The sequence below is a fragment of the Camelus ferus genome, chromosome 31, assembly GCF_009834535.1.
Source record: "Camelus ferus isolate YT-003-E chromosome 31, BCGSAC_Cfer_1.0, whole genome shotgun sequence".
NCBI classification, from domain to species: domain Eukaryota; kingdom Metazoa; phylum Chordata; class Mammalia; order Artiodactyla; family Camelidae; genus Camelus; species Camelus ferus.
In genome coordinates this window covers 8,218,838-8,242,863 of record NC_045726.1, presented here as the reverse complement: position 1 = coordinate 8,242,863, position 24,026 = coordinate 8,218,838, and the positions used below count along the sequence as shown (strand labels likewise).

At 39.9% G+C, this 24,026-nt stretch overlaps 1 protein-coding gene and 1 long non-coding RNA gene across 2 annotated transcripts in view; both read right to left on the bottom strand.

Annotated features, from left to right (window-relative positions):
• XKR6 (XK related 6) overlaps positions 1-24,026 on the bottom strand; it is a 227,742-nt gene that overhangs the window by 167,687 nt on the left and 36,029 nt on the right. The gene's annotated exons all lie outside the window — the stretch shown is intronic.
• Positions 308-23,448, bottom strand: LOC116656654. The gene is made up of 3 exons (XR_001366693.2): positions 10,928-23,448; positions 7,461-7,572; positions 308-5,206 (listed from the first exon to the last, which is right to left on the bottom strand). It is a non-coding gene; the product is annotated as an uncharacterized LOC116656654 (long non-coding RNA).

Genomic DNA, 24,026 nt, shown 5'->3' with positions numbered 1-24,026 from the left:
CTGGTCATTCCAGGACTAGGTGGGTAGATGTCTAGCACCAGGCTTCCTTGACTTTGCAGTCAGGGTCCCTAGGGCACCGCTGACACTGACCCACACCACTGCTAATTGCAGGCGGGGGTCTCTGTTTCCCCTTCAAACTACACATCCCACATCACCCCATTCCTAGTGACTCACTACCACTGTTAACTGGGACAGGAAAAGGTTACAAACCACTAATTTAGAGCGTCACATTTACAGATCTATTTCTCCATTTCCTTTCCTTTAACTCCCACATATTTTATTCAACAAAAATATAATTACTAAAAGCTCCTTCAGAGTACAAAGCTACTTTATTTGGACAAAGTTTGCTACATACACAGAAAAACTCGATATGTATTTCCAGCCAGCCCAGCCCAAGCACTTGGTAATTACAGCCAAAAAGTTTGGAGACTTTCACTGGAGACATGGACCCTGTTTACAATATTTTTATTTTATGTGGAATATGTGGGGAACACACACACACAAGTAGCTTCTAAGATTACTTGTACATTCCATGAAAAGTAAAAAATAGCATCATATGCTGTAAAATTTTACTCAAAAAATAATTTCAAACTACTAGGCTTTAAATAATGAGACCACTTAAGTTTAATTTTATTAGAGCAACAGTCAGCATATTTTATACAGTATATACTCTTACACAAAACACATTTGCACGTGCTTCTGCAATCTACGTGTAAAAAAATGCTTAGAGAAAATACCACATTTTGAAAACATCAGGGCAACTGGGTAATGTTTTCTGAGAGTTATGTTAGTTTGTATATTTTTTAAAGTAAGACACAGTCAGCGTGGGTTCATGAAGGTAAATCTAAAATTGGATGGTGGTTTTTTTTTTGGACAAATCTTGCTTTCAAAATCTTACTGACATAACCATTTTCTCCGCATGTGATCTGTTTTACTAGCACCTGGGGCAGACATGGCTCTCTTCAACTATCTGATGAGCCCTCGGCTCCAGGGAGCAGCGAGCTGGCACAGAAGTCAGCTCCAGGCGCCCCTGTGCCCGAGGCGTGATGGTGCACTCCTGGCCTCAAGAGAACTGGGTAGTGGAGGGAAAGAGCAAATGGCCACATGCAGCCGAGGGCCCAGCACAGAGCAGACGTCCACTGGAGACACCTGTCAACACCACAGCTGAAAGGCTGTATTTTAAATGCAATGCCACGAACTTTTATAGGCAAATCTTGAGACAGCCAGGACTGCTAAATCTAGATCTATTCTATTTCCCCACAAGAGCCTGCAGGGAGGGAGGCGGGAATGCAAGGATGAGCAGACTCCTCCATCATGAGGCAACTGAAACCGCCTGCCGCAGGCAGAACAGAACGCGACAGGAGGGAAGCAGACTGGATGGTGGTTCTAATTCTATCCCGACCTCAGACCAAAGGGATTAAACGTGGGCAACATTTAGGAGAGTTGAAAAGCAAATGGAGTCAAATTACCCGGGAAGGGTAAGAGGGACAGACTTAACAGGATTCTGATCAATTCTGGAATCCTACATGCTTAATGTTTTCCCCACATTTAGGGCAACATTACAGAAAAGAGAGAAGGACCGAGAACACGCAGCTGGGCCCAGATGAACTCAGGCTCTTCCCGCAGGGCAGGCGAAACTGGGAGGCACGTGATGTAAAAGCCCACTCTATTCCACAAGGAATACAAAAACTCGTTTGAATCCAGAAAACATGTCTGATTTTAGTCAGGCGGAAGGACCAAGCTCCCCCCGCCAGTGTGAGCAATCAAGAGGAGACTATATTTCCGCAAAAGTCTGAGAAGCTGGACTTGTGTTTTTCTCACATTCAAGATACACTGTATCTGTCTACAGGTCCAATTCATAACAGACATTCAAACGGTGTTGCGTGTACACGAGCAGAGAAGCCAGCGTGTGTGGCGCTGCAGTCCGAGGACGCTCCTCCATCCCTCTACTCCGTCCCAAAATTATCTTCGGATTTCTTCATTTTTCAAGGATGACCTCAGTGAAGCTGTTATTTTGCAGAAAAGTCCCAATGAATGACATAAGCTGTTGATCTGAGATTCCAAAATGGAGGTTAGAGCCACTCAAGTGGAATTTTTTTGTCAAAACACATTTCTAGTCAGATAAAGCATCCTTTTGTGTCAAAACAGAAACTGAAGGCAGTTTCCTCCAGAGTTATAAATGGATTAATAAAATTCAGAAATAATCATACACTTAGGAAACTTGAAAGGAATAAAGGACAAAGTATCTGGGAATCTTGACAATTTTCCTGAAAATCTGCTACAAATTTTAGGGTCACAAAATAACAGAATTCCAAATTTCCAGTCACTATGTTAATTTGAAGTACACATTTCACATCATGAATTTGATATCCTAAAACATGAGAAGAGGGTCACCACTTAGGTAGAAAACCTTTATAGTAATTTTAAAATTTAGAAGATATATGCTCATTTTTTAAAAAACAAGAAAACATTAATATTCAATCTACTGTGAAATAAATGCCCCTACACCAGCAGGAGGAAGGGCCTACCTAGGAGGGCTGTCCCACACTTCAATGCCTCGGACCGTTTTTACCGTTGGCACCTTTGGGGCAGCCAGCCCCCTGCAGCTCTGGCTCCATGACATCACAGAGCTCGGGCCTTGTGGCTTCAGCTCAGCGTGTAAGGCAATAAGCGTCCTTAAGATCCTTCCATTCACAGCTGATAGAGAACCACTCCTGGAGAGTCACAGCAAAGCTGGAGCCAGGCCAAGGAAAATAAAGGCGATCTTTTAGATCAGGGCTTCCTGACCGGACAACCAAGGGCCGCCCCTCTACCCTCAGAAACTGCAGCCGAGTTGGGGGAAGGATCCACAGCTTTCTTCTGGTCTTCCGAAAGGGTCTAAAACTTCCAAATGCAAAGAGCCATCGTCAGAGGCTCACTTTCTCTGTGCGGCCTCATTTACCCACTGTGCTCAAAGAGCTAACCATCCCTGGGTAACGGGCTCAGTTTCTGAATCCTCAGAGTGATGTGCAAGGCTGTGACGTGCAGTGGTCCAAGAAGGTGCAGATTCTCCCGTGAGACACACACACTAGAAGTGCTGCTGTAGGACAACTGAGGCCAATGGTAAACAAACTCAAGGTTTTATTTAGAAGTTTCTAGAAAGCAACCATCAAATATTGATTATATTCATGCCATCAATTCTCTACTATGTCAGTATTCTACATTATTTTCTAAAGTTATACAACAGGGACAAAAGACTCATTTTTATAGTATTTTCACTAATATTTAAGATACTTATTTTTAATAAATGAGCCACATGCCCATATATAACATACCAAAATAAAAATCAAACTCATTGTTAGGGAATGTATTGATACTTTCCTGATCACCTGCCACTATCTTGAAGAACACTGCAGCATGCCAGTGTGAGCTGGCTGAATTAACATCAGAAGGCCTCCTGCCCAGGGGATTTCACACTCTACCTTCTGATCTCTAGGATGTCAATTCCTTGCCCTCAGTGCACCTTAGGTAAGTTATATGAGCGTTTACCACACCCCCAACCCTACCATCATTTTTGTTCTTAGGCGCTTAAATTTTCCTCTCTCTTGGGTCTCCTTCATGTGTACTCACAGTGTCAGAATCTAAGAAGGTCTTTAAAATATTCATTCCAGGAGGGACCAAATTTTTTCCTGCCTAATTCCTTCGCGGTGTATCAAATGCCTAGGCCCAGTCAATACTGTGGCTAGAATTGGCTAAGAGGAAACGTCTCTATTGACAAAAGCATCCCAGAAGGAGAGTTGTTTTTTTTTTTTAAGCCAGTTGAAATGGGAAAGCAGCTCCACAGGCAACACATATTTAGATTAAAATGTAATTTGATTTTTAAAAACTGATGTTTTCATTGTGCTATTTATTAAATATGTATCAGCCAATTCCTCTTAAACCAAGCAAAGCAAAGGTGAGGAGCACGTGGTTACAGCGTAGTCTACTTAGCTTCTAAAAGCCTTCCAACAGAAACGTTATGAAAACTTCTGTTCTACACCAATTCCTGTATTACTGGACAATCTACCAATAATAAAATTTGCAATAAACAAAGAATTAACATTCTGCTTAGCTACCACTCAATCTCTATAGTTCCCTGAATTCTCCTCATCCTTTCCCTTTGATCCGTTTTTAAGCTGCTCTGAATACAGTCTTAAAAAATCAAACCTTTCCCCAGTTTCGGTCAAAAGAACAGGGAGGCAATCATATTTGACCACCGAAATAATTATGCATCCTAGAATGCTTCTCTAGTCTCTCAGTCCCAGCAGGAACAGGGCAGAGAAGAAGACAACCACTGGTAACGGCGCTCCAGGCACCACAGACTGCCTGATTTTCCAGTCAAATACAGGTCTCTCCATCCCGTCCTCTGGGCAAGGCTGCCCTAGTGCACATTCTGGGTCTACGTGAAAGGAGCCTACAGTTTTAAAATAGTGTACATGGAATATAATATAGGCAACTTTCAATTTTCTAAGGGGAAATACTCCTTCCTGGAAGGTCTAATTTTGTTCCTTCTCCTTTCCATTCACACCATCGGCCTCTCGGCCATTTACTTTCCTGATTCATTCACCCAACAACAGGCAGAGAGGAGGAGGTGGAAATGAACAGCTCCCTTCCCTCCCCATTAGCACGTCTGTCCTGTATAATAACCTCTGATTCGAAAACTGGCATTTTGCCATAGTGTATCTGGACATAATTTGGGGAGAATTTGCATATTCTAATACAGACCACGCTGGGGCCATTTCCAGCTTGAAGTTCTGTAATTATTACCTTTAGGACTGTCACGTGATGATCATTTTATCTTCTCTCCTCCTGATCAAGAATTACCTCTGATCTAAGTAAGCTACACTACAACACAGACAGAAAAGAGAAGAAGCTGGCCAGCCGGCATGGGAGGAATGACAGAAACGGCCTCAGAAAATATGAGGTCCATAAAAGCCCCTAAATCTTCAAAAGGTACCTGTCTGCAGAGCATGACACTAATACCAATAGCTGAGAATTTGAGACACGCATGCCAACTTAGAAATACAAAATTATAATGCCTACTCTTTTATATGTTTTATTAAATCTATTGATTCACCTAGTAAGTCATTATATATACAAAAACAACAATTTCCAGAGTTCCTAAATATTTCCAATATATTTGGGATCCAAGATTCTGAACATGCCATCACCAAAAAAAATTGCAAACCTAAAAAACAAAAAAGGAAAAAAAATTAAACAATGTCAAAAGGAAAAGACTTTCTTAGAAAAGGTCAGTATTTACTTTTATAATTTTCAAAATGACATTTTTAAACTTACTGTTTTTTTCTCATCTTAAAGTTATAAGCTTGTGAGTCTAATATTAAAGTTTCACTTAAAAACAAGGCAGTTTACTTATAACAAAATAAACATTAAACTATACTCATATACATCACCTATTTAATACTTATTGGGTAAAAATACCTTTACATTTACAATTTCAGGCTTTAAATTAAAGTGGTATTAGTTTTGTCTTTATTTTCTTTTAAAAATTACCATTAAGGTAACAGACATTCAGATGCATAAATGAAATTACTGATTTCATTCTTATCTGATACCTTTATAAACTATGTTTTAGCCAATTAATAGTGGTTAAAGTCTTCGTGCTTCTATCATATTAACTTTAGCACAGGAATTAATAAGAAAGATGACCTTCAAAGTTCTTGTAACTTCGAAAAGATGGGTCAATCTAGATAGGACTTATTTGAAAAAGAAAAACAATTTTGCTTGGGAAAATAAGAAATGACAATTTCTAAAAATAAAAATAATTAGTAATTTTCATTAAAACATTAATACACAAAAGTGAACTATATGAATGATTCTTCTACTACAGGCTTAAAAACCATGCTACTGAGACTAGCCTATTTAATTTTTCCATAGAAAATGAAGAGTTCAGAGTTCACATTTCCAAAAGGAGAGTAAAAAAATCAAGAGATATGAAGAAAGAAAGGAAGAAAGGAAGGAAGGAAGGAAGGAAGGTAGGAAGGTAGGAAGGAAGGAAGGAAGGAAGGAAGGAAGGAAGGAAGGAAGGAAGGAAGGAAGAAAGAAGAAAGAAAGAAAGAAAGAAAGAAAGAAAGAAAGAAAGAAAGAAAGAACCTATTATACATTACTTTGCTTCCAAATAAGCCCAGGCTGAATTATTTAGGTATAAATTGAGATCGCAGATATAAAAATCACTGCAATCTTGGTCAACCAAAACAGTGCCTGGATTTACATGGCATGTGAATAAGCCTATCACCACAGAAAGTCATATACATGAATAAAAAGAATATATTTTATACATTTTAAGTCACTCTCAACATCGGAGAAAATACTGTCAGTAAAATACTATTTGTAATACTGTTTATAAGAAAACACTGTCTGCAGAGAAATGAGGTAATGTTTAGAACTATACAACTAACTGAGGCTCTAAAATAAAACATGAAAATAAGCACGACTTAAAAAAAAAAATTCTTCATGTTGTCAATTCCTTAGAATCTGCCCTCTGCATTACTCTCTGGAATAGGATGAAATTCATTTTCTCAGCATCTCATCAATTCAACAAACTGATAACATAATTTAAGCTAAATATAAGTAAATTTGTAATACTATTTTTGCTATTAATGTTGTTACAAAGTAGTACAGGAAATGAAATGAACACTTACTCCGAAAAACCTGGCTTAGTATAAAATCTGAACTTGAGCAAAGAACCTATTGAAATTCTATTCCAGGGGAAATTTAAGTCTAGTAATTGCCTTATAAGCACTGCCACATCACCATGTTTAACAGGACATGGTCCGTCACAATAAACTTAATAAAGAGAGCCCCCGTGCCCCTCAAAAAACGTTTCACTATGAAAGAGTACTATTATCTTCAACTCCACAATACATTTTGAACTAAGATACATGTAATAATTAAAGCAGAGTTAACTGATACAACTAACATTTTTAATGAGCACTTTACAGTTTAAAAAGTAAAAAATAAACACACACATACATGAAACATCAAAATTCTTTGACAGAAAAATTAAGTTGTGGCAAGAATCCTTACTTTCTCATCTGAAAAACTTAAGTCCAAAGTCCCTTTTAAGAGCAAACTACACTGGTTTTCAAAGGAAAAAAAAATTATGTCACTCTGCAAATACCTAACGGCCCAGGTGCTTTCGTAGAGTAAATATCTTGTTGCTATCTAAGTAGCTCACAAGAGCTCATTTCTTAAAAAGCGTGTTTAAACAACTCTAAAAGGTTCAATTAATATGTAGACTTTGTACTTAATCCTTTTGCTATGAAGCACTTGAACCAGTTTAGTTAGGATATGTCAACATGTTGTTTAATACCTTTTGTTCACAACTTACAAAAAAATTTAAGCTTAAAAAGAAAGGAACTGGGGTAGGAGAACAGACATGGAAAACAGGAAGGCCTCTCTGTGTCTTGGCTCTGCATTACCATTCTGTCTGCAGGGGTTTCAGGACGAGGCGACCGCACACCTTCTAGCCAGAAATCAGATGGCCTCAAAACCACCTCATCTCAGTCTTAGGCCTCATGTCTTTCCTTAGAGCTAAAAATAAAAATACATGTGAATGAACAAATGGTCATGGAATGAAATCTCTAACATGATACTTAAAGTAAAATCTTAGACGCCATTTTTAATCACAAAAGAATGAAAACGTACGCGATCCCACCCAGAGCACCACAGTCCTGCTCAGAATGAAAGGGCGCTCTCCTTACCCGCTGGCCGCTGGGTATAGAAACAATGACAGTTTAATCCCAAGGCGGTTCTACAACGCTAGAGCTGTATTTTATTTATCTCCTGAGATTATGAAACGTTTATTTTTTTTTACAACGTTAAATGTAACAGTCTGATTAACGAAGCTAATGATGTTAGAAAGCAACTTAGCTCTTCTTTGCACACATAAACCAAGAAAGAAAAGTGTGTATTTAGAACTCCTGGTTCCAACAGTAATGCTAGAGCACGTGGAAATTAACCTGTTGTACAAAGCAAGCATTAACTCATTCGGCAAATACTGAATGTTTCTAAGCATCGGAAGCCACATGCTGACTATGAAAGATGGTTCCGAACCTCAGCTGAGGGCGGCCCTAGCCATTTAATTCCTAACTTTCTGTCTCAGGTCTGGGCTATGATGCGAAGGGGACAGAAAAGAAGGATTGCTCTGCTTCCATGAGAGGAGGAGGGCAGTGTGTGTATGACAACTGAATGAGACTGCAGGACTGGAAACAAAACCCACTGAGAAGCCCCACTCTCATGCTGCAAGTGAACGCCTCTCACCAGTTAGTCTCTTTTAGTGTAAAGCTTGTGTTTTCAAAATCCTACATTAATCTTGAAAATTAATTCTCCTTCATTTGGAGAGCACTGGGGTTTTCAACCCCAAATCTAAATGTCTCAGACCATTTTGTAAGATTAAATCTGCCAAGTACCTTCGAAATCACTTATGTAAGAGTACTTCATTCAACTGAAGCCATAATTTAAAATTCAGAAATTCTCCTGCCAATGTTACATTTAAAGAGTTGGCCCTAACTGTAGTGTAATAAAGACAAATATCTTATGATTTTTTCTTATGATTTTTATACCATTCATATACATTCATTAAATTAAATAGAATACATAAATTGTCACTTGCATCTACACTAACAGTTGTTTAATGCTTTGCATTACTCTGCTTTATCTATGTATACTAATGAAATTCTGTAACTGTGTGGGAATAGGGTACATTGCCAAAAAACACTGAAATGTATGCACCTGATTCAGTTTAAGCTCTATGTTTATCTTAAATCAAGGGTCATAAACACGTGTCTGAGTTAGCTTATCTTCCTTAATTTTTCATGTGAAGCTCAACTAAATTTAACATCTAGAGAACTGGTACACAGTTAAACGGTTTGACTGAAGTTTACAGCTCTCAGAATCATGCTTTAAAGTAATAAATTATAATTTAGACTTAAGTATTTAGAAAAAGGAGAAAAGAAATGTTTTGAGTCATATACAGGTTTAGGTTACGGTTTGCCTCAAGTGAAAATATTAACAAAATCAATAAGCTTTGAAGTTCACTTCCCACTGATGTTCATAATATGAGTCTGTAAGTTTTACATTTTGAAGTATTCAAATCTTAACCAAGGGAAACTGTAAGCTGGTCTTATTTGTAAGCAGTCAGTGCTCCCTCCTTTATCACGTATGTTATAGATCCCAGCTTTTACTTGATTAGATTTTACTTGAGTCCTCACTACTAGATTATTATTTCCAAACCCTTCTCTCTTCTATCTAAGGGTACACAGGCATCCTCTTCTTTCTAAGGCTAACCCTTCCATCACGTAACTCCTGTAGAACTGTAATCCACAAATGATTCCCTCGTCCTTTTACATCTTCAGTTTCTCCTCAAATGGCTCCTTTCCTTTTGCCTACGGAAATATTCCAGTTTCCCGGTCCTGAGACTGACCCGTGATCCATTCCCGTGAACACATCACTGATTTCAACTAACACCCTTCTTTTTCTTTACTGCTGAACCACCAGATTTGAAGAGTGATCTACATTTGTTCATTCGCTTGAAAACATTTCCTGAAAAGTGACTATGTACCAGAGCCTGGGGACACAAACTGGCAAGGCCCCTCCCTCAGGGAGTTTATGATTCCATTACACAGATAAGCCGATACACTTATGAATTCAAAACAACTGTCACAAAAGAAAAACACCTGAGGCTTTAACAGTTTCAACAGGGGGAACTAATTCAGGTTGGGCTGTCATCCTGTACAACCTCAGTGGGGGGCTCTTCTCTTTTTGTATGAGTGGTGTTCAGGTGCGTGGGGGGGTGGCTCTTATACAGCAGCAATGGCGGGGTGTCTTGGAAAGGTTGCATAGGAATTGGCGAGGCAAAGGACAAGAGAAGTAGCATCCAGGTAAAGGGAACTAGATGTGTGAAAGTCCTCGACAGGAAAGAACATGGTGACTTGGAGGACCAGAAAAAAGGGCAATGTGTCAAGAGAAGACCGAAGGAGAGTCAGGCCAGCCATCTCACATGGTGGAGAGAGGACTGTGGGCTTTATCCCAGGTGTACCAGGGACAGTGTTTACTTATCACTCTTAAATATTTAGCTCTTTGCAGCATGACTTTCAGCCCTACCACTCTCTAACAGGCTGCCTGTGTGCTCCAAACACACAGAATCTTCTGTCTTCAACTGACAATTCAGCTTCTAAAATGGCTTCTACCCTGAGCTTGAAGGCATGAGCTGTCATTGATTCTTGTATCTTCCACTTCTCTCAGTATTTAGCTTAATGTTTTATACATGGTATTTAAAATGTGCGCAGTGGACAAATCAGTCTTGGAAGAAAACAGACTGACAAAAAGGTAATTAAAACAGTGCAAGAACACGACCACATTTACTAAGATTCCCTCTTACTAGTACATTTGAAATTGCCTTATCTTATGGATTTACACTGTTTTCTTTCATAGTGATGAAATATTAACTCAAACAAGAAATTTATTTAAATAAATGCCCTGTTATAATGTGATTAGTCTGTGAGCACAGTGTTCGGATTACCCTGCCATTCACTTGTGCTTACCACAGGAGTTGGGTGTGTTCTCCCATACTAAAATGATAAAAATTAGATAACTGACATCAAGGTAAAACATACATTTAATTGAAAAGTATGATTATTCAGTTGCAAAGAATACAAACTGATGACATCCCACACTAGCCATTATATCCTGCAAGTCACTGTTCAGGTCCCTTCACAGGCATGTGTATGAGCTACTCATTTTGAAACTTTGTAGAGTATGCTATTCCTTCCACTTGTAATAACTTTGGCAAATGCTACCAGTCAATGGCCACCACGTCTATAGACTTTAGCAGGAAATTGACATACTTATCTTCTATTAAATGAAAATAAGCAGCAAGTATTTTCACCTTATCCTGGCAGGTGGGGCAAGATGTCAAATTTGTTAGGTTCAACATTTAAGGGCTCTGCCCACATTCCACTAGAACTATTGGTACAGACCTAGAAAGAAATGTAAGATTTATTTTAGAAACGAATGTACTTCCTCCAACATGAGCTGTAGATACTTTATCTTCGCAGGGCTTTTCACTATGTCTGCAGAATCAAATGAGTTGTACCCAGAATCAGCCCATCACATAATTAAGCTTAATTAGATATTTTCTATACAAAGCAAATAAAATGTACTTTCACTGTTCTTGTACTAAATTCCCCACATTATGTGTCTTTTAAAAAACCAAGAGTAAGAACTTATAAAATTTAAGTGTAACTGATAAAAAAAATTCTCATCTCCTTCATCCTCTGTTTTAAAACGGTTAAAAGACCAGATATTACACATTTTGAAGTTGAATGTGTATACGTATCAGAATGTTTCTGCTTTCTGGTGTCTAGTTTTCTTAGTAGTAGATTAAGACGTTTCTAGGCCTTTGACATGCTTCAGTCCTGTTAACAGAAACAGACTGTGCTGTCTAAAAGAAATGATCAGACTAATAACTGAAACATCTTATAATTGGGTGGACACACTGCCCATGGTGGACACACTGCCCATGTGATTCCAAAATGCCTGTGTTTGGAATCACAACAGAAATAGAAAAAAGTGCCTGTGTTGGAAAACAGAGCCACACTGTCTTACAGATGTCTATGATAAATGTCATGCTCCATGAAGTGCAGGCATTCATATTTTTAATATTAACTTTACAGTGTTGGGTAATTGTGTCTTTTTTTTTTTTTTTTTTTTTTTTTTTTTTTTTTTTGCAGTTCCCAGCAACACAGGCAACAAATACCACCCTGTTTGGGCTCATCAGAAGAAAGTATACAGTAATTAAGAATACTGACGCACAATAAAAATTTTTAGAATTTTCCTGGTCTCAGTCAGTAACTGTTCTAATAAGAAAAGCACATACGGGGACTCAGGCAATTTAATTTCCTATTAGACACTCTTGCTTCTGAAGTTACATCTCTTTCAGTGTCCTTCTCTTGAACAGCGACATCATTCTGCTAGTCAGTCTGTCCCATTCCTCGCCAGCCACATCCCTCTCTCCTCACTGGAAATGTCCACAGTTGTGGACAGTTGCAGCCACCAGGAGAATTCCCTGATGGATACAGTTAGTCTTCTAAACTGAATGACAATCACTTAAAATTTTTTTTCACTACAGAACATTTCAAATTTATACTAAGAAAATAGACTAGAGTACAGTCATGTACACTCACTCAGCTTCAACAATTATCAACATTCTGCCATTTTTTTGTTTCACTATGTCTCCAAGCACTCCTCACTCCCCGCATAATGAGGATTATTACTTTCCTTTTTTTTGTTGTGGTTGTTTTTTACCATCGTAACTGTTCTGAAGCGCAAAACTCAGTGGTATTAAGTATATTCACACACTTTGTGCCACTACCACATCCATCTCCAGAATTCATCTTGTAAAACTGAAACTCTGCAGCCATTAAACACTAACCGCTCACTCCCCTCTCCCCCCGACACCTCCCATGCTCTTTGGTCTCCATGAATCTGACTACTCTCCAGGCACCTCATGTAAGTGGAATCGTGCAGTCTTTGTCTTTTTGTGTCTGGTTTCTTTCACTCAGCAAAATGTCCTCCAGGTTCATGTGTTTATTTTTTGTGTCCTTCCTATTTAAGGTTGAATGATATTCATTTGTCTATGTATCTCCATTTTGCTTATCCATTTGTCTATTGAGGGACACTTGGGTTAATTCCACCTTTTGGCTACTGTGAATGACACTGCTCTGAACGTGGGTGTACAAACACTCCTTCAAGAACCTGCTTCCAATTCCTCCGTGTATACATGAGGACGTGGAATTGCTGGGTCACGTGGTAATCCTACTTGTCGTTTCCTGATGAAGCACTGCACCGTTTTCTGTAGTGGCTCTACCAGCTCACATTCCATCAACAGTATACAAGGATGATAAACAATTACGCTTAAGGAAACTGGCACCTGACAAAAACCCAGAGTTTACAAAGTACTTTTGTATGTACTGTATCACACGATCCTTCAAACACAACTGACTAGCTGGGAGTCCTGATCTGTTGGCAAGTATTCAGATCCTTAATAATCGGTCAACACTCTTTCTGCATCTTCAAATAAATGTTTTCTAATAAACTGGTTTAAGCAGAGTGTATTACACAGTATTAGATATGTAGCAGGCTAATTGTTAAAATATTAATAGTGCAGGACTTTAAAAGGTCCCAAATGAAAATGTAAACATAACGGAATGATATTTGTGGATCCCTAGGGACTAACCTTAAAATAGCTGTAAGGATCGTAACAGGTAGCCCTGACCTTGCTACCAGCTAGGCAGTTATCAGGTAGTTCAGATGTAATGATTTCTGTAGATTCCACTGATATGAGGGAGTCATTTATGGGGACCGTAGGGCACCAGGGGGTAAAGTAAGTGGAGTGAGCAGAAGACAGAGAGATATGAGGCAGCACAGAAAGCCCACAGGGAAAGCTGGAAGCAAATGGAGGAGAGGAAGCAGGCAATGAGTTAAAAGCTATATAATTTCCAAGGCCTAGCGCATAACAAAAATGCAGGGCCCTTGTTAAAAAAAAATTCGTTTAAATTAAGAAATTCAAGACAGCAATAGGAAAACTTTAAACCTAGTGTGGGGCCCTGTGCAACTGCACAGACCCCTGGCCTGAAAAGCTGGCCCTGAGTCCTGAGCTGAAGACCGGACGCAAGACAATCACCATGGCTCCGGGCAGCAAGGGTGGGGGACCGACTCCAGCTGTCAGGGCAACAGGCGCCACAGAGGCCGCTGGTGCCCATGGCACAATTTATGGGGCACATCAAGGCCAAAATTTGTCTTCAAGAGTTCCCAGATAAGGTGTTTTTTTAAATAAAGGGGTGGAAGGCTAAACACGTTAACATCTATTAACGCAATCGCACGGCTGAAAATGAGATTAAGCCCCACAGAACGGACAGGAGTGCAGCAGGCGGGAAACAGACAGAACCGATCCGCGCGGACGAAGGGCATCGGGAAGATGGAGCCTGTCAGCAACCGAGAGGGCAGCTCAGCTGCCCAGAGCAGGAGCACGAGAACCCCGCTCGCTGACCGCTCAGAGTCAGCCATGGTTCGAAACAAAAACAAAAACAAAAACAACCTTTCCTGGCCAGGAGATGGAGGAACCTGGGATTGGATAAGAAGAAGTTTTAGTATCAGAATAAGTACTGGGAAAGCTAATGAAACAGAAGTCTAAAATAAGAAGGAAAAAAGCAGCTTACAAAACTACCAGTTACGTCACAATTCCAGAAGTCAAACTTGACTACTTTTGAGTCCGTCTTACAACTTCTGAAACAGCTATGGTAATGTGTAAGAGAAGACTGTCATTTCTGAAAAATCAGAACCGTAAGTGTTTATTTTCCCGAATAAGCTTAAGCTAAACATGCTTTATAAGAAAAGAAAAGCCAAGTTCTAAAAGAAACTTCACAATAATATGTGGACAATCCTTCTCTCTTTCTATACGACATTTGGGTCACGTAAGAAACTGAAACCTGAATTAAAACTTTTTTTTTGCCTTTATTTCTAAAATAAGACAATCCAATTAAACAATAAGAATGATTTAAAACGGATGTTTCCAGTGATGTCCACAGTGAATAAAGGTAGATTCGCTGGTATTTCATGTTTGTTTTTAAAATTACTTAGCTTCTCACCATCATCTTGAAATTCAAAGAGACATCAATTGAATAATGAGCTACTTATTTTGGCCTCAATATAATAAAGGATGTACTCCCAACTTACAAACTATTCAAATAGCACAAAGCATTTCTAATAAATGCCTACCACTATTATTTTCCAAAGTATTATCACGTCATTGTGTTCCTACAACATCCTCTGTTAGTAACACTGGAATAATTGGTCTATTTTCCAAAAGGCAAAAAACTACACTAAAAAGATTAAGATCGTTTAAATCACTGCAGTAAAATAAAACTTTTGGTATCTACTATGAAATGTTGTCTTCTCTCCCTAAATCAGTGCATCTAAACAACAGAAAAGGTCTTTTACACTAAAATATAATTATGTCCTATCTCCTTTTCTCTGGAAACCATAAAGCAGCAGACAACACATTCAGAGAAGGGGAAACAGGCCAGCCAAAAAGATGAGGAACAGTGCCCCACATTCACCTTCCAGGAAGTAGAGATGCTAGGAGAGATGAGAGGGCGCCAAGTGGAGAAGCTAAGTGGGTCCCAACTTCTTCTGTCTGAACTGTGGACTGCTTTCTTACTATATGTTTTTAGAATGGTAAAGTCTGAATCTTTTAGTTAGAACTGGAGCTAAAGTCATCTAGTGCAAACATTCACCAATGCTGGAATCCCGAGTCTATCAACTGTTTATTCAACGTTTGCTTAAATATCTCCAAGGATAAAAAGACTGCTTCCTTGGAAAAGAATCTTTCATTTCAGAGCAGCTCTGTTGGACATGGTCTCAGTCCTACACAATTTAGGAAAAATCAACAATGGCAGGACATACTAACTACCTCATTTGTTTTTATTATTCAACAATAAGAAGCCCTGAGGTCATGTATCTCCAAGACTTGTTACTTCGGTGGTCCAACATCATCAAAGGCCAGGTTCCTCACTTCTTTTCACTCTGCCATTAGCAGGCTGGTTTAGCTCCCCTTGTAATGTCAAGATGGCTTCTATCACTCCAGGCTTCACATGCAGACTTTACAGTGTAAGATCACTTCTCCCCTTCTGAATCTTTTTATCAGAGAGGGATACCTGTGTCTGAAGATCCCCGGTACACATCTTATCGACCAGAACTACACATGGCCAGTCACCAACGAGGAAAACAGGTCTACCGTGATTGGCTGAAACTGATCATGATTTGCCCGCCCCCTGAAGCTGGGGTCTGCCTCTCTTGAAAGACAAGGCTCTACACAGAGGGTAGATTATGTAAACAAAACCAAGGTTCCCATAGGAAGAAGGAACAGAGAAAGGGCATGGATGTGCACAGGTAATCCAACATCTGCTATGGGAGTACAGCATCAAAGTGCTGCCTTTCAGTCAATGTCTACCCACTGGCACTAGTTCTGACTTCTAGACCTACAAATTCTGTAATGTACAAATACTATTGTGTCCACCTCCTCCTCAACCCTAAATTCTCCTCCAGGCTAAACACTCCCATTTCTGTCACCCCTCGGTATCCACAGAGGCTTGGTTCCCAGACCCCTCTCCTCCGTGGATACCAAAATAGGCACGTGCCCCAGTCCCTTATATAAATGGCACAGTGCTTGCCTAATACTTACACACATCCTCTCATATACTTTAAATCACCTCTAGACTACTAACACAATGTAAATGCTATGTGAATAGTTACCAGCAGTTGGCAAATTCAAGTTTTGCTTTTTGGAACTTTCTGGAATTTTTTTTCCTAGTATTTTCAATCCGAGATTGGCTGAATCATTGGATGCAGAACCCGCAGATACAGAGGGCCAACTGTCTATGACGTCTTTATCTACATGTTTATCATCTTGATCACTCTTCTGTTTACTGTTTAATAACCCCATAAGATGCCCAAGACCCTCTTACAATGTTTAGTACCAGGACAACAAAACTAATTATCTCCCATGTTCTTAATATGACACTTGTATCAATACCATCCAACACTATGCTGCTTCTCTGGTACCATCCTTCTCCTGACTTACAGTAAGCTTGCTAGAAACTCTAAGTCTCTATCTTCTTACAACCAACACTTCAATTTTTTTTTAATGAAACAGTACAGAACTCTACACTTAATTATGCTGTATTTCACCTTATTTTCTGGCCTATTTTCCCCCACCTATCCAGGTGTTGAAATTACTTTGATTCTGAAAACTAAAGTGTTTGCCACTTTCCAGGTTTTCAATTACAAAAATTCAAATTTAAGCAAAGCTCACTCATGTTTATTTCTCAGCTTTGCAGAAGCAGGGCTAAGTCACCCAGGGGAATACATCTTAAGTCTCACAGGCCTCCTGAGGTTGTGTTAGCTTGCTGAATTTCCAAGATCCAGAGAAGACTAATCCTCGAAGGGTCAGCAAAACGATGTTAAGTGTGTCGAATAGAGCCATCTCCCAGGGATGGACTGACTTCCGATGGACTAACTAAAATGAGAACACCAATTCGCAATGTTAAATGAAAACTGTAACAACCAAGGAGACCAAGAGAAATGAGAGCCTCTGGCCAATGTATTACCATCCATCCCTGTCCACAGACAAACCGTATTGGAAACCAATATATAATCAAAAGGAATCAGATAACTGAATCATTTGCTCAATGAACTCTTTCCATATACACATGCCACACAGGAAGCCAAATTAGAATCAAGCATTTGTTTAGCGAGCATAGAAATCTAAGCAAAGAATCAGTAATCTAACATATGTTTAAAAAAAAAAAACCAGGGTAAACAGTCTCATTTTCATTTCAGAGCAGCTCTGTTGGACATGGTCTCAGTCCTACACAATTTAGGAAAAATCAACAATGGCAGGACATACTAATTACCTCATTTGTCTTTATCATTCAACAATAAGAAGCCCTACCACAGAAGTATTACTCTGGTACCACTGAGTACTAGACAGGATCCTCTGTGGTAGCTGGATAAACAGTATTAAAAACTGCCTCCATTACCTGACTGACCAACCCCTTTGCTGACAGTCCCACCTCTAATTAGATACAATATATCCCATCAGCCGATGACCAAGCTTGGCTGGCCTTCAGGTCAGTCTGTCTTATGGGCGCCGGAGTCATATGGACTGAACTCCTTCCCCTGGAGGCTCTAGGCGGGCTTCCACAGACCCCCTCACATGCATTCACAGGTTCACGGCCCCTTCCTCCACCTCCAAATCCCTGACTCGGATCCTCCAGCCTCCTCCTTTCACTTGTCAGGCCCCCTTAGATTACATACCCCACCTATGTAATCCAGGATAATCACTCCATCTCCAAATTCTTAACTTAATCACATTCGCAAAGTCCTTTCTGCAGCGTGAGGTAACAAACATACTTACAGTGTCTGGGGATTAGGATGTGACATCATTGAAGGATCATGATTCTGTCAACCACTGAGTTACTGTACTTGTAGTTTTACCACTGATTTTATGCTAACCATTTTATATTTGGTGAAAAAATTCGATTTATCTTGAAACTTTCAATACTGTTAACTAAAAAGGACATGGCTATTTCCATGCACTACTAAAATTCCTACTAAATTCCTGCTAAAATTAGACTGCATTTTTCTATTTCAGCATTCACACACAAAACGGCAGATGTTTGATTTATCAATGGAGTAAAAAAGAAAAGTGAGTTAAGCAATCACTTGAAGCCCTTAAGACTGTACCAATTAATATGGGATCAATTAAACAAATAAGAAACTAGCCAGAATGAAGTTAACAGGTAAAAGAGAATCTAAATGTTTTATTGAGTTTTTCCTATTAAAAACAGGAAATATGCAAAGGATGGAAACAAGCTACTGAGTTAACTGATTTTACCCTAAACTCTGTCATTATCAGCAACTGCAACCTTTCCAATCATCTCAGTTTCAAGCACCCTAATCTCCCACCACAGTCGTCCTGACTGTTGCCTACTTCCTGGGGATGCCAGCTCCAACAATTCCTCTACCCTAATAGATCCTTCAAATCATTGATCCTACCATTTTTTCATTACCCCTCTCCTGTCCTGATCCTCACATCCCAGTTTAGATCTCAGCGTCCATCAGTGTAATCATGCCCTTTGAATACGCTCCTGCCCCTCTCATCTCATGGCACCTGGCAAGAAAAACCCATACTCTTATATCCAGCTTTCTGTCTACTTCATGCCAGCCCCAGAGCAGTTTAATACGAGAGGAGAAAAACCTCCACCACTAACCTCAGATGGGCCCTTAGGCGCCCCCTAATCAAACTACATCTTAATCCACTGATCCCACTTTCCCGGATAATTATTTCACACCATCTCTCTGCAACCCTGAAACACCTTCTTCCCTAATCCTAACTCTCAGCTGACAGCTGTTGCTTCCTGTTTCACTCAGCAGACAGAAGCCAACAGGTCCATCCCATCCAACCTCAGCATCAACCCGCTGGCCTGCAGCGCACCCATATACTCCCCTTTCCTGCTGTTGGTCTGGATTAGTCGCCAATTTCTTCACTTCAGTCTTTGACCTCCTCCCTTCTCTTACCAACGCAAGGCTGCAGCACTAGCTCCAGCTCTCCTCTCTCACGTCATCAAAATCTTCCTCTGTGGATCCCTTCTATTAGCATACAAACAAGCTGTAATTCTCCCCGTTACACTCACCTTCCAATCACCTTCCTCCATCTTCCCCTGAGCCCACACCCCAGGTCCTCGCCCTCAGCCTGTACCACAGAAAATTCTCATCAAGGTCATCAATAATCATTACCGGCAAAATTTAATGGTCAATTCGTGGTCCTCATACGACTTGACCAAGACCATCAACCTTTTCCCATGAAGCACTTCCCACATTTGACTTTCAGGACACCACAGTATTCAGTCTACCATACTGGCCAGGCCTTCTCACTGCCCTTTGCTGGATTCTTGTCCCCCTAACCCTAAAACTTACAGTGCCCCTGGTTTCAGTTCTCAGGCCTCACTGTCTACACTTACTCCCTTGGGAAAGTCATTCAGTTTCAGGACGTTAATCACCATCTGTGCTGACAACCCCACATTTTATACACCAGTCTGGACCACATCCTTACAATGGAGACTCCTATATCACAACTACTACCCAGTAGCTGCTCTCAGATGTCTAACAGCGACCTCTGCACATCCCAAACCAAATTCCTGACCTTCTCTGGATAAGCCTGCCCCTTACAGTCTCCCTCAGCTCAGTACACAGCAACTCCAGCTCATCGCAAATCTTAGCATCACCCTTGACAACTTTCTTTTCCTCATATCCACCACTGTATCCATCAGCAGACCAAATTAGCTCTACTTTCAGAATATATCGAGAATCTGAGCACTTACCACCTCCGCTGATAACCATCTTGATCTGCTTCCACCCTTGTCCCCCAATATATGGTACGGTCTACATGATCGTGTCCCCCACCCCCAAAATTCATTATGTTGAAATCCTAACACCCAAAAGTGACAGTATTAGTAGACAGGGCCCTCCTGAATGGGATTAGTGCTCTTATAAAAAAGACCTCAGAGAGCTCCCTTGTCCTTTCCAGTCCTTGGGACTGCAAGTCCAAGATCAGGGTGCCAGCACGGCTGCGTCCTGCCGAGAGTCTTCTCGCTGGTTTCCAGTGGGAGCACTGTACTGTGCTGCAAGTGAGGACTCCTGGCTACCGTGCCGGCTTTGCCACTACATCACTGGCTGTAGCCTGCACGGGCTATTCAAACGCTCTGAGTCTCAGCTTCTGTGGCTATAAAATCAGGAGGATGGGCTACATTAGACCGCCTCTGAGGTCTCTTCTAACTTTCAGAACTAAATCACTCTACACACAGCAGCTCTCCGTGTTACCCTATTTGAAAGCAAGCTCCTGTGTGGTGCACACTTCCCTGCTCTATGGCAGAGGGCACCTCACATTAACCTCTCCTTAATGACTGTCACCTAGTGAATATTTCCTGCTGAACCTGTGCTTTAAAACAGGTGCAATTCAAAAGTGAGAATAAGATAAATTTCTGCCTTCAAGGAGTACTTCCTTTTTACTTGCCAAGTGACTTCTCAATTTAGTAAGACAGATTATTCGAGGGGAGGGGGAGGGAGACTCTCCCCTTCTTGTGGAAAATAGTGTTAAAATCTAAAAAGGTTTATCTCTGCAGTCATGTTTGAAAATCAGCTATTTAAGTGATTTTTTAAAATCCACTGATGGGACTTTAAAAAAAAATCTGATCATTATAAACACTTCTTGAGTGGTTTATCCTTGGCTTTAAATGTTACCAAGCATATAGATCTGCTTTCCACTTCCACTAGGAAGACCACTAAGATGCCCAGACCATCTCTTCCTCAAGCTAATAACTTTCCTCAGAAAGTAAATGAGAATATTCATGGGACATAAACAACCATAAAATGCCACTCTGAAAAAGGTTACACACATTAAGTGTCAAATGCCTATATGACTAAATTACAGTATCTTAATTCTACATGAATTTTAATTCATCCTAAATTTATGGGTTTTGGATTTTTGCATTTGCATCTAATTTTTAAAATCAAGGTGCAAAGGAGGACAGAGAAACAAGGCACAGAGGAATATTTTCTATCCAGCCAAGTCAACTGTCTCAAAGAATGATCCTTTCCATTTTTCTGCCAGTTCACAATAAATGTGAGAAAACAATCCAATCTTCACTTAAAAAAAAAAAAAAAAAACTCATCTATTTGATATATACCAGGGGAAAATGAAAAGGCATATGTGAGGGACAAAGCTCAAGTGTCAATCTGAATTCTCATGCCAGACTGCACGGGAAAACCCTGATCACACTTCTTACAAGAAAGGTCTGACAATTAAGTAGTAAAATTAATTCTTCAAAGGCACAGAAAAAGCAATCCCGTTACATATTCAGAACGTATACTTCTAGAAAGACAAGTGAGTCATTTTCAGTTCCAGAACTAGACCAGCATTTAGCATTTAAGATAAAGTAAATCTACTGAGTGGCTGGTTTCATTTTGTTATTGTTCAAACACAGCTGATCTACAATATTGTATTCGTTTCAGGTACACAGCAAAGAGATTCAGCTATTTTTTTTTCAGATTTTCCATTAAAGGTTATTCAAGATTTGAATATAGTTCACATTCATATGTTGTACAGTAAACCCTTGTTGCTGATCTAATTCATGTAAAGTGGTTTGCATCTGTTGGCTGGTTTCATTTTTTAATTTACTTTTGGGTTGCTGTTAAACCGTTCACTCTCAGCTTACAGTTTTGGGTTTTTTTTAATGCTTACCAAATGATAATATTTTTTAGGCAAACAGTTAAAATTCAGTTCCTCTTCACTTTCTGGTCAAGACCTGCATTTGAAGTTTTTAAGTTTCTCAAAGAACACTTGTCTTACAACAGTGTTTCCACTAGAGCAATGTAGCCAGACGGTGGGTCTTTAAAGGGAAATTCAGGGTTCATCTCTTCTCTCTTCATAGTATCCATCCACACTCCTGGGATTCATCAGGACCTGGGGCCAAAACCAGGACCTGGACATTACATAGAGACAGTGCCAAGGGTGCCAACATAGGAAGGAAAGGGTCATTCAAAGTCTGAACCTCAGTGGTGTGGTCCCCTTGGAATTCTTTAGGCTAAGGGACTAGGATCTCCCCACTGTGGCTAATATCTGGCCTTCGAAAAAAAAAAAAATCCCCTTGGTGGCTACTCTGCAACTAGTTCTCATTCCTACCTACTTGGGGTCTGCTCTGGTCTAGCTCTGCTCTGGGCACTCTGTGTACAGGACAGTCACTGAGAACCTTGTAAGAAATACCTACATACGGCCCCTTCCAACTAAGGCAGATTGTGGCCCTTCCATCACAAGCCGTGGGACGTCCAGACAAAGAGAGATGAAATGCGGAAGTGAGACGTCAGGGGGCCTTGGTAAAGAACACTGGATCCACGTGTGTACACACCTACTAGAAACCCCATAGCATCAGAACCTTCAGTCCTTTTTAATACTCCACTTTACTGCAGCAATGTTAACGCTAATCATGTGGAATGTGTTCCCAAATAGTAAATTCTGTAGTCAGACCATCTGAATTCTGAGCAGAAGACCCAGAAATGACGTCAGGACATCACATACAATTCACGTGTATCTCTGAGTAAAGAAGTGTTTCCTGATTCCCTAAATCCTCCATCAACCAGCTGTTTTGCTTCATGAGTCTTCAAGCGCATCCTCTTTTCCTGGCTTATCTTCTTAAGCGTATTTCATTGCAAAGTGTCTTCCATCTTAAAAACAAAAACTAACCCACAGCATGTTTTTCACTTTGGTATCTCCCAAGTCCACAAAGTGCCAGACAGAAGTTCCTCAGAGCGTATTTACTGAGTAAATGAAAAGTCAGAAGGTACAGTCAGAGAGGTATATTCAAAAGCTGTCAGCAACTCACGGGAAAGGAATACAAACAAAAAGACGATCAACACTGTACATAATTGAAACTATACTGAGAAATTACTTTTCACGAACTAGACACGCAAAAATTCAAAACAATTTGTTGGTGAAGCTGTGGAGAAATAAGCACCTTCTCACACTGCTGGAGGGAGCTGAAATTACTACTGTCTTTACAGAGGGCAAGTTGACAACAGCTATCAAAGCTGCACATACTCTTTGGCACAGTCAGTAAGCTTCTAGAAACTTATTCTACAGACACATTAACATGTGTGTGAAGATTAGATGTGTCTGTGTACATGTGTGCATGAGTGGTATACATACACAAATAACTCTAAAAAGAAAGAGGTCTTTTTTTCCTAAATTCTCAAGTTATATTAAGAACATACATAGGCTTTTGCTGAAGCATACAGAATTCAATTAATAAGAAAAACTTCCCAGCAGTAAAGATAGTTGATAGTGGCTGTGGGGTACTGGCTATGTATGGGGTTAGTCTTCCCTGAAGAAGTTAAACAGCAGCATGGCTCTTGGCTCTGTCTAATGGTGCTCTCTAAAATATTCTGGACCTCAGGCAACAGAGCAGTCAGGGTTTTAGCTCTGATTCCATAAAATATCTGGGAATATTGTTCTTTTTATCTACATCATTCAAGGTTGAACATATTTTTTTTAAGCTAGGCTAATTACTATATTAATTTTTTTAAGATTTGACTCTAGATATTTAATAAATTGTGAGAAAGTTGGAGAAACAGAGGGAGGAAAGGAGGAGGAAGGACAAAGGCAGGGAGAAACGGAAAAGCCAGTGCACCTCACCACTGAAGAATGATCTGTCACCACCAGGATGAAATTCCTTGTACATGAAGAACTTTAAACTTCTCTCTTAATAAAGTATATGTACGACCAAAGATTCGTATTCTCTAACTTCAGTAACACCAGTCTGTTTCATTTCACTAATCTGTGTGCTTTGCAAAACAAGGAAATAAAGTCAAGT